Source organism: Elaeis guineensis, chromosome 11 (genome assembly GCF_000442705.2).
Source record: "Elaeis guineensis isolate ETL-2024a chromosome 11, EG11, whole genome shotgun sequence".
NCBI lineage: Eukaryota > Viridiplantae > Streptophyta > Magnoliopsida > Arecales > Arecaceae > Elaeis > Elaeis guineensis.
Window position 1 is genome coordinate 112,684,031 of NC_026003.2, and position 16,208 is coordinate 112,700,238.

Genomic DNA, 16,208 nt, shown 5'->3' on the forward strand with positions numbered 1-16,208 from the left:
AATACTCTTTGAGTATCGTAGAAGATCCGTTCCCTTATCAAAATAACTGGCTTGATGAACGATGGATGATAATGATGACAATATTGGCTTACTGTAGCCTCTATTTATATATTAAAAAAAAAAAAGAAAAATTGACCTTACTGTAGAAGTTGTGGACTATCATATGGTCGTTATGTATTGCATACTAGCATTGTGACAGCTTGGTGGAACAGGAGATGAAGGTTAATTAGAGTACGAAGGTTCGCATACCGGAATTTCTGATCATTACCCAGTAACAGAGGTCGAATGACGCAGTTATAACGTATGGAGGTTTGCATCCCCACGCCCGACTCAACCACCAAATTAATTTCCTCAACTGCACAAACTCGAGGTAGGAATTAAAATTTCATGACCAAAGTCCAGTTGTTTATCCACGAAATCCCACCCGCACGTACCATACTTACTTATGATAAGATACATCGAAAGTAATATTTTTAAAAATAGAAGAAATTCAAAAATGTGTGATGATTGTCGTTTTCCTTGTTGGAGATAGAGATAAAAATATGATCCTTAAATTTCTTCTTATTTAATTTGCTAATTATCTCAAGAGATTTATTGAGACTTATTTATCTTTTTTTTTTTTAATTGCATTATGATTCTATTAAAGTATTATTAATCATACTTTTAATTAAAGTACCCAACCGTAGAAGGTAACAAAGAAATGTTCGGTCTTAGAAAATTTCTCCCACTAAAATGGTAGAGGTATCAAATATAGCCTTTTTGTTTTTCTTATTTAAGTTTGAATAAAGTTATTCTACATGATATGGTACATGATAGCTGAGATCATTAATTCCCATCCCCACCTATCCTGCAATTTATCGAACGAGCAGAGGATAACTCCTTCGAAGCCAAAGTCAAGGAATGCTGCACACGGCAACCACATAAATGTTTGAAAGTGACCAAAGTCAAGCAATTTATTACTTTTTTTTTCTTATAAAAAAAAAGTGACCAAGAGGGTCCCGTTTTTTTTTTTTTTTTTTTCTTTTGACATTGAGAATATATTGGTAGACCAAAATGTTTGTGCTTCTGTCCAGCTACAGTTGAATCCTTGAAGGCACGCAAATAGTGTTGTTTTTTTTTTTTTTTTGTTTTAATGCAGAAGACAGCCAGTTATAAATGGATGCTTTGGGGTCCAACAAACTTTTTCCTCAACTATTTGGACAAACTCAAGGTTAAGTTGTAGCTGGTCCAACCATTTTAAGGCTAGCTAGAGAATGCAAGTGGGCTGGGGAGTGGATGGTAATGCATCTTTACTCAACAATTTCAATCCAGGGCCATGGTTTGTGTGTTTGGATCCCAAATCCATACATGGTTTGGGCTCGGGCCCAATATGTGGGCTAGAAGCCAATATGGACTAGGCCGGGATCATGTTGGATTTAACCTCCCATCTGGACAGCTTCCGAGTCATTTCCTGGCTTCAAGTGCCAAGGGTCGGTTTTAATATTTTGAGTAAATTATTCTGGTCTTTCTCGAGGTTTGTGATAATTATATTATTTTATCTGATATTTTAAAAATATACAAATAACTTTCTGATCAAATATAAAAAATAAAAATTTAAAAAATAAAAAATATAAGATATTTTAAAATTTAAATAAGTTAGATAGTGATGGTGTTAGTAAAATCATTAGTTTAGGATGCATTTGGTTGTATTTTTTTATTTTTAATTTTTAAAAAAATATTTTTTATATTTTTTTTATTTTTATTATTGAGTAAAAATAAAAAAATAAAATAAATATGTTTGATAACTATGTTGCTATAAAGCAAAAAGTAATATTTGGAGACGGCAGGTGAAGAGCTCAATAAGAGAGAAGAATTCAGAAAGAGAAGGAGAAGGAGATGGAAGAAAAATTCAAGCTTTTTATTTTTTAATTTGATATTTTAAATATATAAAAATGAAAAAAATTGAAAAGCAAAAAATTTTTGCTTTGCATATAGAATAATTATTTTAATTTTTATTTTTTACAAATTAAAAAATAAAAAATATTTTTTTAATGACTAACTAAATATATTTTTTATTTAATAAAAATATATTAATAGTGGGTTATGTGTCATAAATATAGTAAAAATTTAATAAAATATATATTTTTAAAATTTTGAATGAAAATTTATAATCATCTCAAAGTAGATCATTATAATTTACTCTAATATTTTTATTACCTGTCGGTATGCATCCCAGTTTACCCCGAATAAGATATACGGCAAAGCCTGGCTGTTTTCACATGTAATCTTGCTGGTGACTTTGACTTTCTCGGCTGGTGTGGGTAAAATTCATAGGTAACGGATTGGTAGTTTTTGTGCACCATTTGAGACTGGTTACCTCCTCTCGGAGGAGTTTCCCTGATTTTTAGAGTAATACTTAAAGTGAAAGGAATCGGTAACATAGTTACAATATTAGAAAGAAATAATTTCACAGGAGTTGAAAATAAATAATAGATTGAATTTTTATTTGTGTGATATGCCTCCATAGATTAATATTTAAATAATGCTGCTATTTTCAACTAATTGGCCCTTCACTATCTCTTGTTACAATCGTCCAATTTAATCTGAATTTATTTTATTTGACAATAAGCTGTTGATAATTATAGCCATTATTATCAGTAATAATAATGGAAAAATTATAGTGCTAGCTGCATAAAGCATTGAATTAAAAAAAAAAATTACTAGGATACTTCTTTATAATATTTTATTATAAAAGATATCTTAGATATTTTATTTTTTTTCTCCTCTTTCATCTGCCCCACCCCTTGCACCGCTTCCCCCACTTCCCTCTCGGTGTCTCTCCCGCACTTGTGCCCCACCTCTCTTGCTCTTGCCGCATCCGCACCCCCTGCCCCCGATTGGTGCTGCTTCTTTGGTCGTGCCGCAGCAGCTCCCCCACCCCATCCTCCCCCCCCAACAATGCCGCTTGCCTACTCGTGCTGCAGTACTCCCCCCAACCGATGCTCGTGCCGCCGACCCCCCCTTTCTCCCCTAACTGTGCCGCCTCCTTGCTTGTGGCCCTCCCCTGTCTTCTTTCTTTTCTTCTCTGCCACAGCCACCCACTCTCCCACAACACCCCTCCCCCCCCCACCTTCTATGTGGTCTTCCCTCTCCTCTCTCCCATCGCACCCATCCATCGGCGCTCGTGCCCCATGGCCCCGCCTCTTGGCCCCGCATGCTTGTGCCATGACCACGCTTCTCTGCTCGTGTCGTGCCCCCTCTTCTCCTCCTAACCAGTGCTCTCCAGCCCGTACGGCTCCGCCATCGTGCCCCATTCCCTTGCCCATGGTGCCTCCATCACTCTCGATGGATCCTCCACCCATCGATGCTCGGCCCTTCGCTCACGACGGCCCCGATGCACCTCCGTCCGTTAGATTCTCTGCCTCTGCCGTCATCTCTTCCAACTTCTCTACCTTCCGAGGTGGCAGCCAAGATAAAAAAAAAATTTTACAATGCTGAAATAATTTTAATTTTTGAAATATTTATCAGACCAACTATGCGCATCATCCTTCATTTGGTTGAAATCTATATGATCTATATTTAATCTAATAATAAAAAATAAATAAAAAATAAAAAGATTAAAATATTTTTGGAGCACCGTAGCAAAACCTAACTAATGATTACTGCTCCGAAGATTTAAAAAATATTAGTTGATCCAAGGGACAATCGGGATTTCAACAATTACTATTATTTTTGTTATAAAATTATTATATTAATAAATTTTTTTAATAATCATCTTTTAGCATAAAGAGATGCCTCAAAACCATTATGATATAACAACAACTATTTCCATAAAACTTTTCATTGGCCATGACATGCATAATTGAAATATAAAAGGCCACCAAAATAGAATACCTATTCTCATAGATTGCAACAATTTGATTCTTGGGCATTGTGGTCATTCATTGTCTGCTTAACCTTTGACAAAAAAGTTGTTTGTGCTCATAAATATGATTTTTTATAAGCTATTAGGATTATATATATATATATATATATATATATATATATATATATATATATATATATATATATATATATATATATATATATATATATATATATATATGCATATGCGTGTACATATGCATGTAACTTATCTTCACAATCCTCAAATATTCAAGAAGCCTATTATCTTAAAACTAATCATTTATTGCTACTATAAGTGGCTTGGTTTGTAGGGACGGCAATGAGGGTCAGATATGGGTTGGGTCAGCCTGTTTCACACCTATCCCATAAGTAAAAATTCCATACTCATCTCAGGTCAAGTTAAATAGACATGCGGATCAAATCAAGTTGATAAATAAAAAGAGATAATCAGATCAGATTGAATATATATAAATAATATAAAATTATTATAATTTTGAAAGAATGATGTATATTAAAATTATATCGAATCAGATTTGGATCGAGACATTCCATTATCCATATCCGATCCGAATTCACTTTGGATATTATTTCAAAAACTCGCATCCATTTCAGATTCTAATCAAATTGAAAAAATCTATTTCATTTGGATTGGATCGGATCAGATACTCGATGAGTCGGTTAAAATTGTCACTCCAATTGATTTATCATGCCATCATTAACCAATTTTTTTGTGTTTACTAAACTATTATTTCTATCCACGGCATTTCTTATTTTCGCTTTCTTTGCCGTATATCCATTCTCCTATCGCAAAAATATCTCTAGTGCATCTGGATAATTAGACCGGAAATCCTATTGGTGCTTTATATCTAAAAATCTCATGTGAATCATCACAATTCTATGAATTGCACTAATTTCCTCCTTTCATGCATCATGCTTGATGCAAAGTGCTTTTTCTTGGTACAAGCATCATATAATTACACAAAAAGAAACATAGATGGCGGGAAAAAGAACCAATAAAATCACTCATGAAAGATTTTTCTTTTCTGTTTATTTATAAAAATAATTTAAAATACAAAGAAATAATTACTGGATATATGTCCGATAAAAGAGGCAACCCGGCTGGAGGAAATCTGATTCTAATGTTCGAGTGATATGTATCAGATCTCGTTCCCCTTCACCCTCTCCACTGCGGCTCTTAAAAACCTCCCCATCCTTCTCTTCCTCACTCTCGCTGCAAAGAAGGAACAAGAAGGAAAGTTTCCAAAATCCGTTACCTGTTCTCCCTCGATGTTTGGGATCCGAGATCTCTCTTGGTCCGATCCGGGGACGTGGAGGTTTCATGGAGCACGTGAACCTCCCGCCGTCGAGGCGCAGCCCGGGGCGGCAGTGGACCCTCCTCGACCTCGTCTCCGCCTCCTTCTTCGACGCCGTACTGGTCTTCTTCGTCCTCGTCTTCACCTCCCTCGGCGACACCCTCGCCACCTCCGGCCGCCGCGTCCTCGCCCGCTCTTTCCCCTCCGACCCCCGCCTGCGCGAACGTCTCGTCGCCCTCCTCGACGGCCCCCTCGACCGCGGAGGCCACGGGATCCGGCGCCCGCTGCCATCGTCGACGCCTGCCTCGCCGAGGAGGTCGACCACAGGCCCTGCGAGGATCCCATCCCCACCACACCAGCCAGCTCAGCCGCCACATGAACTTCTACCGCGAGCGCCACTGTGCCCCGCCCGAGGAGTCCCTGCTCTGCCTCATCCCCCTGCCCCAAAGCTACCGCATCCCCGTCCCCTGGCCCGAGAGTCTTCACAAGGTATCCCCCTTTGTGGTTAACTTTTGTCTTTCTGGGTCTTGACTTCGATCTCCATGGGAATGACTCAACTATTGGCTGAATGCTTTAGTTTCGCTCTCAGTAATTCATGTATCTCTAGTTGAGTAATTACGTGTATGGAGTCGTCGGAATCACTCAATATTTGTAGTGATATGAAATTTGCATCTGCACAGTTCCAGATCTCGTTATATGACATTATGCATTTTCAGTTAAAAAAACTATAAAAAGGGGCTTTTTTTTGATTGAGCTCGACATATATTATGTTAAAACTTGGTCTTTCACATGCTAAATTTTCATATATCTTTTCTATATCCGCATGCAGATTTGGCATGACAACATGCCATATGGTAAAACTGCGGAAAGAAAAGGTCATCAGGGCTGGATGAAAAAGAAGGCTCATATTTTATCTTCCCAGGTGGTGGCACAATGTTCCTGATGGAGCTGAACAATATATTGCAAAGCTTGGATAGTTTATCCCTCTAAGTAGTGGTCTTCTAAGGACGGCTTTGGATATGGGATGTGGGGTAAGAGGTCAATCAGTGTTGCAGTTTTTAGTTTCTTTCAGTGCTTTTTTTTCCCCTTCATTTTGAAATCATTTTGATGCACAATTCATCCCTCCATGAAGGTTGCCAGCTTTGGGGGATTTTTGCTTAAAGAAAATATCTTGACACTTTCTTTTGCTCCAAGGGACTCACATAAAGCTCAAATACAATTTGCTTTAGAAAGGGGAATACCTGCATTTGTTGCCATGCTGGGCACTCATCGTCTTCCTTGTCCAGCATATTTATTTGACCTGGTTCATTGTTCTCGGTGTTTGATCCCCTTTACTGCATATAGTCAGTGCTCTTTTCTTCATGTGCTTTTACTTGTGTCACCTGCATCTGCATTCACTAATTGCTTTTTATCTGTATGTATCTGATAAATGGGGTACAGATGGAACGTATCTTATTGAAGTGGATCGTTTACTTCGACTGGGAGGATTTCTGGTTATATCTGGTCCGCCAGTGCAATGGACTGGTCAGGACAAGGAATGGGGTGATCTCCAGGGTATGGCACGTGCCTTGTGTTATGAACTTATCACAGTAGATGGTAACACTGCCATCTGGAAGAAGCCTTCTGGGGCTTCTTGTCTCCCAAACCAAAATGAATTTCTCCTTGAGCTATGTAGTGATACTGATGATCCTAGTGATGCATGGTAAACTGTGCAACTTCTTTCCTGTGTATCACTCTATTAGGACAAAATCAAAAAAAAAAAAAAAAAGATCTTTTTCTGCATTCGACTTCATGCTTCAAAGTTAGAACTAGGATTTTGTTTTCCAGGTACTTCAAGTTGAAAAAGTGTGTCAGTAGACCCTCCCTTGCGGGAGAAATAGCTGTTGAGTCCATTCCTAAGTGGCCATATCAACTCTCCAAACCAACTGCAAGGGTCTCATTCATTAAGAATGAGTTTGATGTGTTTGAAGCTGACACAAGGCGCTGGGTTAGAAGAGTTGCATATTACAAGATATCGCTTGGATTGAAGCTAGAGAAGCCACATATGCGCAATGTTATGGACATGAATGCATTTTTTGGAGGCTTTGCAGCAGCACTAAATTCTGACCCAGTCTGGGTTATGAATGTCATTTCTGCTCGAAAGCCATTAACCCTAGGCATAATTTATGACGGAGGTCTTATTGGAGCCTATCATGATGGGTAAGCTTTTGTTGCATTCATTTGCCTTTTTTTTTGTTGTGGATATGAGGAACTTTTGACACGTTGCATATATCAGTTTTTGCATGTTTGCTGCTAAACTATGATTTTGCAAATTGCACTATGTAAGCAATCAGTGCTTTTCTTGTGGCTAGGTGGTTTCTTCCTGTGTAGTTCTAAGGATAGACAAGTGTATCTTCTCAGTTTTGTAGCTTGCATCCTTGTTTATTTTCATGATAACAATGTTTTGGTTTAGACATTTCTTTATGAAGTAAAAGGAAAATCAAAGAAATAGGTTAAGAAGGTCTTTGTTACATTTTAATTTCCATGGAAGAAAGACAGCTACTAATCAAAACTTTGGTAACAATTCATATTCCATGTAGCCACATGTGTAGAAAGTTAGAAACACTTAAAACCACTCTGAATATGATTGACTCCTATATTTCCTCAATCAATCTATAAATAAAATTTTTCAGCTCTTTCCCTGGTCAGAGAAAATATTTACAAAATTATCAAGAGACACCAAGGCCCAAGCACTTCATATAACAGTTGGTTATTCTTATATTCACTTTCCATTGTTGCCTTCAAATAGCTAGCCTGCTATACCGGTGGACAAGTGATTGGTTTCTTTGTCCAGAAAATTTCAAGGATGCCAAGAAAAAGTGGCACACCTGCAGAGCTAATATGGCTCTGACTAAAGGAACCTATTAAAACTTTTTTTATAAATGAAACAAGAAGCTGAAAGTATTCTTATAGAGACATTGAATGGCTTTAGTTGAAATTGGAACAAGGAATTTAGTTTGCTGCTAGATTAGATGTTCACGACGGACAAAATGATCATGAAGGAGGGGTTGGAGCAAAAGAAAAATGTACTAAAATAACTCCTGGGTCAAAGTGATGGTGGTATAACATTAATGACATGGTAAAACTACAAGCTTTCCAAGATGACATTGGAAGATGGAATGACAATTATTTGGTTAAAATGGAGTGGCTGAGTTTCACTGGAAGAAGCAGTGTCATTGAGGACTTGTTTGGTGGACAGGAATAGGATGGATGAAGTGTGGTCACCAAGAAAATGAAGGAACCCTTCTTGTTTGGTTGAGAGATTGGAAAATGGCATTCCAATGGAAATAAACTTTTCATGTTTTATGGGAAAGAAAAATCCATGTGAGACATATGTTTTTGGCTTTCCCATAGGAAGAGAATTGAAATACTTTTTTCCCCCAAAGTATCTTTGAAGCCATGAGTAGAATGGAGTTAGGTCTTTTTCTTTATTAAGGATATAATCAGTATTTTGCACAGTTGTTGTAAGAAAATAGATGCTCAACCAAACATATGGCACTCTAGAATATGCCACCTTCCCATGATCAGCCAAACATGCCAAAGCCACTTTCTCAAGCATCATATTCTGAGGAATCAAGTTCTCAGGAAAAATATTCCACGGAGAGAATTTTTTTCCCATGAACCAAACGAACCCTGAGTCATAACAATGGAAATCATAGTTCTATTGAGACAAAGGTCCTTAAGCTGCAGTTGTCAGTGCACTGGCATGAACACCTCAATAGTGAAATGTAATCTAAGAGGCTAACTTCGTAGAATAGCGGTGGAATGCAATGACTGAGAGCGTCAAAGGTGCAGTGGATCTGAGTTTATAAAGTTAAGTGTAACTATTAGGACTGGCAAAGGATGGCAAGGTAATGCCATAGGGAAATAGGATTTGATGTTACTGATATCCAAGTAGGCAATACTGATGGGAGATGTGCCACCAACAGATGCTGTATTTAAAAGAAGGTAGCTGACTTGCATGGGGCAACTCATGAGCATGGGGCAACTCATGAGCAATGTGTACTCTTGATATAATGGGAAAAATAATGCCCAGGATCGAGTAGGATTTAGAGGTTATGAGCTTTTGTTGTTATTAAATTTGTATATGTACATATTCGGAATATATGTTGATAATATGGATTATAACTTATATCAACTATAAGAGGATAGTTTTGGGGGTTATTAAAGGTAAAGAAGTTAATATGTTGAATAGATAGAATATTGATTGAATATGAGTGGCCTAATGTGAGAACATAGTAGTTCTTGTAGGTAATATGGTGGGCAGCAGGACACTGCACATGTTAGCAGGCTAACCATCATAATCTTAGTCTTTTAGTGAGATCTAATCCTTGTGTAGGGAAAGAAAAGAAGAACAGAGAAGTGGCTGTACCTGGCTTGTTAGTTAATCATTGGATTTCCCCATTTTGGAGGAGGGTTATGAAAGTTGGAGCTGCTTTCAAATGTGTGTCCCGAAAGAAATGTTGGTAGGCATCTCTGAATTGATTGGTGGTTGTGGACATTAACCTTAGCTGCGGCCTTCCCATCGTTTTACTAAATAGCAAGAAATTCTGATTCCTCGATATCTTATCAGATCTATGCTTCTGAAGTTGATGATGTTAGACGCTCAAATTTAGCAAGATTTTGAATGAAGATGAACTTAACTGTTGGAGATGCTCTCTTATTAGCCCCAACCTTCATCCCCATACCACGTAATCTGTTTTGAGGCTTGATAGTAGAAGCAGAGTATTCTGTCTGCAGATTTTACTGCTTCATTAATGATGATGGGCTTATATGTCTGGTAGGTAAACACTGTGGAATGGGAGAATATTTGGTAGCCACCACAAGTGGAGGTAGGGGAATGGCTAAGTAAATATTTTATGCAAGGTAGTGGATGAGACTGGAGAACATTTATTTCTCTACTTTTTCTGTATTTAACCTTTGTATCTCCCAATCAAGCACCTCTTCAAGGTGACGGATGCTCTAGGGTCTATCAGGTCTCTTTGGACTATGGTGGGAGAGGATGGTAGCCTAGGCCAAGAGTTAGACTGCAACTACACCACTGTGGTTGCAACTAAGGTTCATCATACCGTCAAGAACCATCCAGTTTAAGGCGTACCAAACTGAACTGATAGAGAACTTCCCCCCTGCCCTTACCAGTGTGAAAGGTACATGTCCCTCTTCTTCTCCCTCCCTTCTCTCTCTCTCTCTCTCTCTCACACACACACACACACGCACATGGTTAGGATTGGGGTTTCAAGCCCTCTCTCTCTTTCGAGCCCCCGCCCCCGATAACAAAGGCTTTCGATCTCTCTCTCTCTCTCTCCCCCCCCCCCTCCTCCTTCTCTCCCTCCTGTCTTCCCTCTCTTGCTTCCTCCCTCTCTGTCTCTCCCTTGTTTTCTCTCTCTCTCTCTCCCCCTCTCTCTAGCTCTCTCTATGTTGGTACTAATGGCGTGGTACTGACTCATACTATGCCAAACAGTCACTGGCTGGTAACCCCTCAAGTATTGGTTCGCTGTACCTTGGTTGCAGCAGTTGCTTTGGTAGCGTAATGGGAGAGAAATGCCTGAATTTTCTTAGTAAGGCAATATCTGCCTTCTTCATTATGGATCCATGGCCAAGGGGGGCACTGAAGAAGAGGGCAAGGCAGTTGTCTCATACTATGTTCTAGCCGCTTGTGACCCTAGAATGGCAGAGTCTGATGGAGACTCCAAAGATCAGGTGACAATAGCCATATTTGTTTTTATTTGTAGCTTTCCTTGATGGTCAGTAGTCTTATTTAGCTTTTCTTGGCTTCTGCTGTGCATTTGTGGTGATATGGTGAATTATTTGAGGGTGAGGGGTGTTTTTGTTAGACGGAAAGTGGTAAGGAGCCTGATATATGCTGCCAGTACTTTATTCCCAGTTGTTTTCCTCCTTCTACCTTTTCAGTATCTTAATGAAGAAGCGTTACTTAATCAAATAGTGGTGACGAAATCACCATTACGCTCAAAAGGAAAAAAGGAAAGCAACTTTTCAAAGTTTAGGTCCTCACCAGATGGTATTGTGCAAGAGAATTACTAGGATGATTTAAAGAGGAGAAGAGTGAAAGGCAGTAATTACTTCGTAATTTTGCAAGCAAACAGCAGAAATTTAATACCATATCCTTTTCTTAGGCAATAAGAGGCTGGTGGGAAGGTTTTGGAAGGTTGCTCAGGTTTGTTCTTATGGATGACACTATAGAAGCAAAGATTTGGTGAGTGTTAATTAACCAATTCAAACACATATCCAGGACAGTCACATAGATGATGCAATACTTAATGTGATTTGATGACACTTTGACTTGAAAGGAACTAAATGCTTTATAAAATAATTTCATAGATTTTTGTAATGTTGCTTTCTGGTTATTTACTTCTTGTAACCACAGAGTGAAAGCAGGCATAGTTGTTGATTAAAGTTGTTTTCTCCTGGAGTTTCTTGTGGAATGAGACTTCTGGGCTGGGTTTTCATTTCTTGACAAATTTTGGAACTCTCTTGTATGGCTCAATCAGTGTTGTGGGTTGGACTTTTCATGTCCAAATTATGCACATGTTAAAGACAATTTGTATTTATTATACTTTTCTTTCAGAAGTAAAGCTTTTAGATTTCCATACTCCTGCATTCCATTGTGCTTGATAGTATGAGCCTTAAAGATGAATGTGGTTCCACTTCTATATTGAACTTATCTATCTTGCCTGTCTTAACTCCTCCAAAGTCCAGTATAACTCTAGAGGGTTGTTCCCTGATTTCACTGACTTAAACTGTGGAACCAAAACGGTGGGTCTCCACCTGCTAATTGGCCTTTTAGGTTTTAAGGTAAGCTCCTATTTTCTCCAAGATGCTTAGGCTATGAACCTATTTCCATTTCTGAGGGTTTTGGCATCAAGTTGAGGCTAGTCCTTATAGGTATCGTTATACTCTTTGTTAATCATATTTTGATCCTTGAAGGAAATGCTGTTTAAATGGGATTGGGTTTGTAGGGTTAAGATTAAGATACTGTGTGATTCTGTCCACCTTCGATGTAAAAACAATTAAACATACAGAATTACTAACTCCTCGTTATATTATCATGATTAATATTTTCTTCCATTAACATCAAGGAGTTTATGTATTATGACACTGATATTAATTAATGAACTTGGATTTGTGGAAGCACGTTAAAAATTTTGAAATTTATGTGGCATGATACTTATCAGTATCTTGTATTGCATCCAAATGTCCTTTATTTTTGTTTTCCTGTTATTCATATATCTTTTGGCAATGGATATAGCATTATTGGGCTACCAAATCTAGATGCTTAAGGGTGTTTGTTTGATGGTGCTAGGTGTGAGGCTTTCTCTACATATCCTCGGACATACGATCTCATTCATGTAGCAGGAATCAATTCCTTGATAAGAGACCCGACTTCTGGCAAGAGCAGGTATGTGGAACATTTTTACCTTGGAATAGCTGTTGTATATACTGCCATTTTGCTTATGCTAGATTTTTCAAGATGAACTCTTCCCGAGCATTCATTAGTTGACACTACAAAGAGTCAGTCGGCAAATTTAACCATTGCCACCCCATAAACCTGATTCCTGCCAACTAAACCTCCCCTCCTAAGAACGTTAGTGATTGTTTGTTTTCTCTGTTTATTATGAATTATCATCTATAGCTGCCATAGTCACGAGGTAGCTGAATCTCATAGGGTTTTCAGTTTGGTAGTTTTGAACTGAAATGGTGACATCTGGGAAACTCATATTTAATATGGCATTTAAGTTCGTTGTGGAGTTCTTACATGTCAATCAATGTCTGATCATGCAGAGTAACAAGGAAGAGCAATAAATTGCCTGCAGGGTTGCCCATTTTTTCCCTTTTTATTTATTCTTACACAGTATGCAATTACGGTTGAGTGAACTGCATCATACTCAGTATTAGTGTTTTCAGGATTGAGATTCCTAGAATTATGGAACAATAGACCATTGTGGGTCTAGGTTTCAGCAAGCCTCTAGAAAAGAAACTTCAGAGCACTACAATGATTTCTGTTTTCTGATCGGCATCCCATGTTACCTAACTGGGATGGATATCTTCCAATCCTCCTTTTATTTTTGTTGCAGGTGTCACCTTCTCGATTGGATGTTAGAGATGGATCGCATGTTACGTCCAGAAGGGACAACTGTGATACGAGACTCACCAGAAGTCATTGACAAGGTGGCACGTATTGCTCATGCAATACGATGGACACCCCGGGTGCATGAGAGCGAGCCAGAAACACGTGGTGGAGAGAAGATTCTTGTAGCAACCAAGACCTTTTGGAAGTTGCCGTCAGCCTCCTATTGACACATTACATTGATAGCTTCTCTTTTTCAATTTTTTGACACGCGAGGCTTGGGTTAGGGGCAGGTCTTCTCTGGCTGTAATGCCAACTAAAACAATGCAATTAGTTCAATTATTATTATTATTATTATATGCTTGAAAGTGTAAGAAAAGAACCAAATATTAACTTCAAGTTCCATGTAAATTTTTTATATTAGGGTCGTGATTTATGCTTGTCAGGGTCCGGGTGGTCTGAAAAGTTGTAACGTGGAAGCTCTTTACCACTATGCGAGGGCCCATCTTATTTTTGTTTTTCATTTTTCAAATCCCATAACAAGGATATCGTGTTTTCTGATTATTGCACTTAGCTTTTTGCTGAAGCAAACCAGTTTTATGAATTTTAAGCAGTGTGTTTTGTGAGGCAGATTTGAATTGTTGGTTTTCTCTGAATCTGTACTCAAAACATCAATACAGGAAAATTAATTTCTTCTGGGGTGTCGTGGAAAATAAGTATTAGGCACAAATCTCTCCCTTCACCTCAAAATTCCCTCTAAAAGTGATCATCCAGACCCAATCATAATGTTATTTTACCAACCAAGCCCCCCTTCCGCCGGCCCCCAACCCAACACACGCACGCACGCACGTCCACAAGATTAGTATTACTGAATTGATAAAAAGAGAAAGAATAGTGTTACTTTTTCTTAAACTCGGTTTAGATAATTTTACAAAATTAGACTGAAAATCTTATAGAAATTGAATCTTTTAGATTATTTATCATACATTTTTTAAGAGTCTATTCAAATTTAGTTCGAATTCTATCCTTTAAATCACTGGAAGAAAAAGTCTATGGAGATTTTTTTTTTTTTTTCTTTCCATAGGTTTTGAGCTAGGTGTTATTTAGTTGATGTAGAGTTATGTTTAAATGGATGTTGTAATTCATGAATCCTACCGTATGTTCAATTCAACCATGCAGAAATGTCCAAACGTCTCTTCTCGGCCACTGTTTCGGCTTCCCCTTTCGATTCACGGAATGTGATCTGGGACACGGTGGGAGTTAGCGTAATTACTTTTGTACTAATTTACAGATTCGGTGGCTGATTTTGGCTCTAAAAAGGTGGAGCTTTTGGCTCAAAAAAGGATAAAAAATTTAAAATGGCGTCGTCCGCTTCCGTACCAATTTACAGATTCGGTGGATGCTTTTGGCTCAAAAAAGGTGGATGCTTTCGGCTCAAAAAAGGATAAAAAATTTAAAATGGCGTCGCCCGGACTCGAACCGGAGACCTTCAGTGTGTTAGACTGACGTGATAACCAACTACACCACGACACCATTTGTGAGAGGGATCACAGATGCAACACTTTTAAAGTTGCGCACGGTTGGGCCTGATTAGAAGTCGGGCACGTTATCACCTTCTTTTTCTTTTGTTTCCCTTTTTGTTAAAAAAAATTTGAAAACCTGAGATACAAGTTACTCTTAGCACTACACTCTACTTCGCTCATTTCACTCACTCCAGAAAAAGATCCTTTTTGATCTCTCTGGAGCTTGTAAACTCAAAATATATTCGACATTTACTACATTTGTGGTTATTAGATAATCAAGTTTAGGGTATTGGTTGGCTTTAGACCAGGCCAAATGAAAATCATCGATCTTGTTGATGTCCAAGGGTCATTTGGTTTGGTGTAAGTTAAGCGAGGGCATTTCGCTGAAGTACTTGAGCTTCCTAAGCCGTAAAGGCATTTCAGGTCACTCCTCTTTGAATTAGGTCAAAATGGAAATCTGCTGCATCTCCAATTGGTGCTAACCAAATGCTTGAAGTGGGCATCTGCAGGCCATGACTAAGTTTGGATGCCTCATTACGGGCAACCAAACATTCCTTAAGCTAATCAGTCATCTATTTCTTTGAATCTTGAAAACCTTTCACTTCAATGAGGACCTGAATCACCTGTTCCCCTGGAAATGGTAAATATGCCAATGAGCTTAACATCGGTAAGGCTGTGATATATTTTTTTTTTGATTGCAGAATTGGAAGTGTTGCGGTCAATCCCCTCGTCGCCTGGTCATCGGGAACGAGCACCTGCAAGAGAAGTCCACACTGACCGAAGAAGCCTCCGGTGGGGACCCTCCGACGGTCAAGTCAGAGAAGAGACTAGGCAATAGTAGAAAAGAATCAGGGGGACTCAACGAGAGGGTTAGAGAGAGAGAGAGTTAGAGAGAGAGTGAGTCCAGGGGCTTCGAAAAGAACCTCTGCAGTACTGTTGCCTTCTCCGTTTTATAGTAGAGCGCGGCGTGGTGCCGCCATTAATGGCGCAAACAACTGGGAGAGTTGTCAAATCGTCGGAGGCTGTCAGAGTCACTGCGGATTGTCAAATCGCCGTGGGCTGTCAAATCACTGGGAGTAATCTATGTCCTTGGCAAGATAATGCCCCAGGATGGCTACGCCGTACGACCTTGTCAGGACAGTGGCCCACAGTAATCGTACGACGTTTGGGGGAGCCGACCGACCGTACGTCGACATTTGGTTGCGGGATGTTGGGCGAAGATCTGGGGACACCGTCGGCTGGTCTGGCGCATGGCGGGAGTCGGTAGAGTCGAGCTCCGCCGTTCAGCTAGTCGGAAACGGAACGGGTCTGCCTGACCGACATACCTTCGATCAGACGGTGTCGGCAGTCATCGGTCGGTGC

The 16,208-nt window shown here is 39.0% G+C and overlaps 1 non-coding gene and 1 pseudogene across 1 annotated transcript; one reads left to right on the plus strand and one right to left on the minus strand.

Moving 5' to 3' along the window:
• Positions 1–5,012: 5,012 nt before the first annotated feature.
• LOC105054128 (probable pectin methyltransferase QUA3) lies at positions 5,013–13,979 on the plus strand (annotated as a pseudogene).
• Positions 13,980–14,782: 803 nt separating this feature from the next.
• Positions 14,783–14,856, minus strand: TRNAV-AAC (transfer RNA valine (anticodon AAC)). The gene has a single exon. It is a non-coding gene; the product is annotated as a tRNA-Val (tRNA).
• Positions 14,857–16,208: the final 1,352 nt, after the last annotated feature.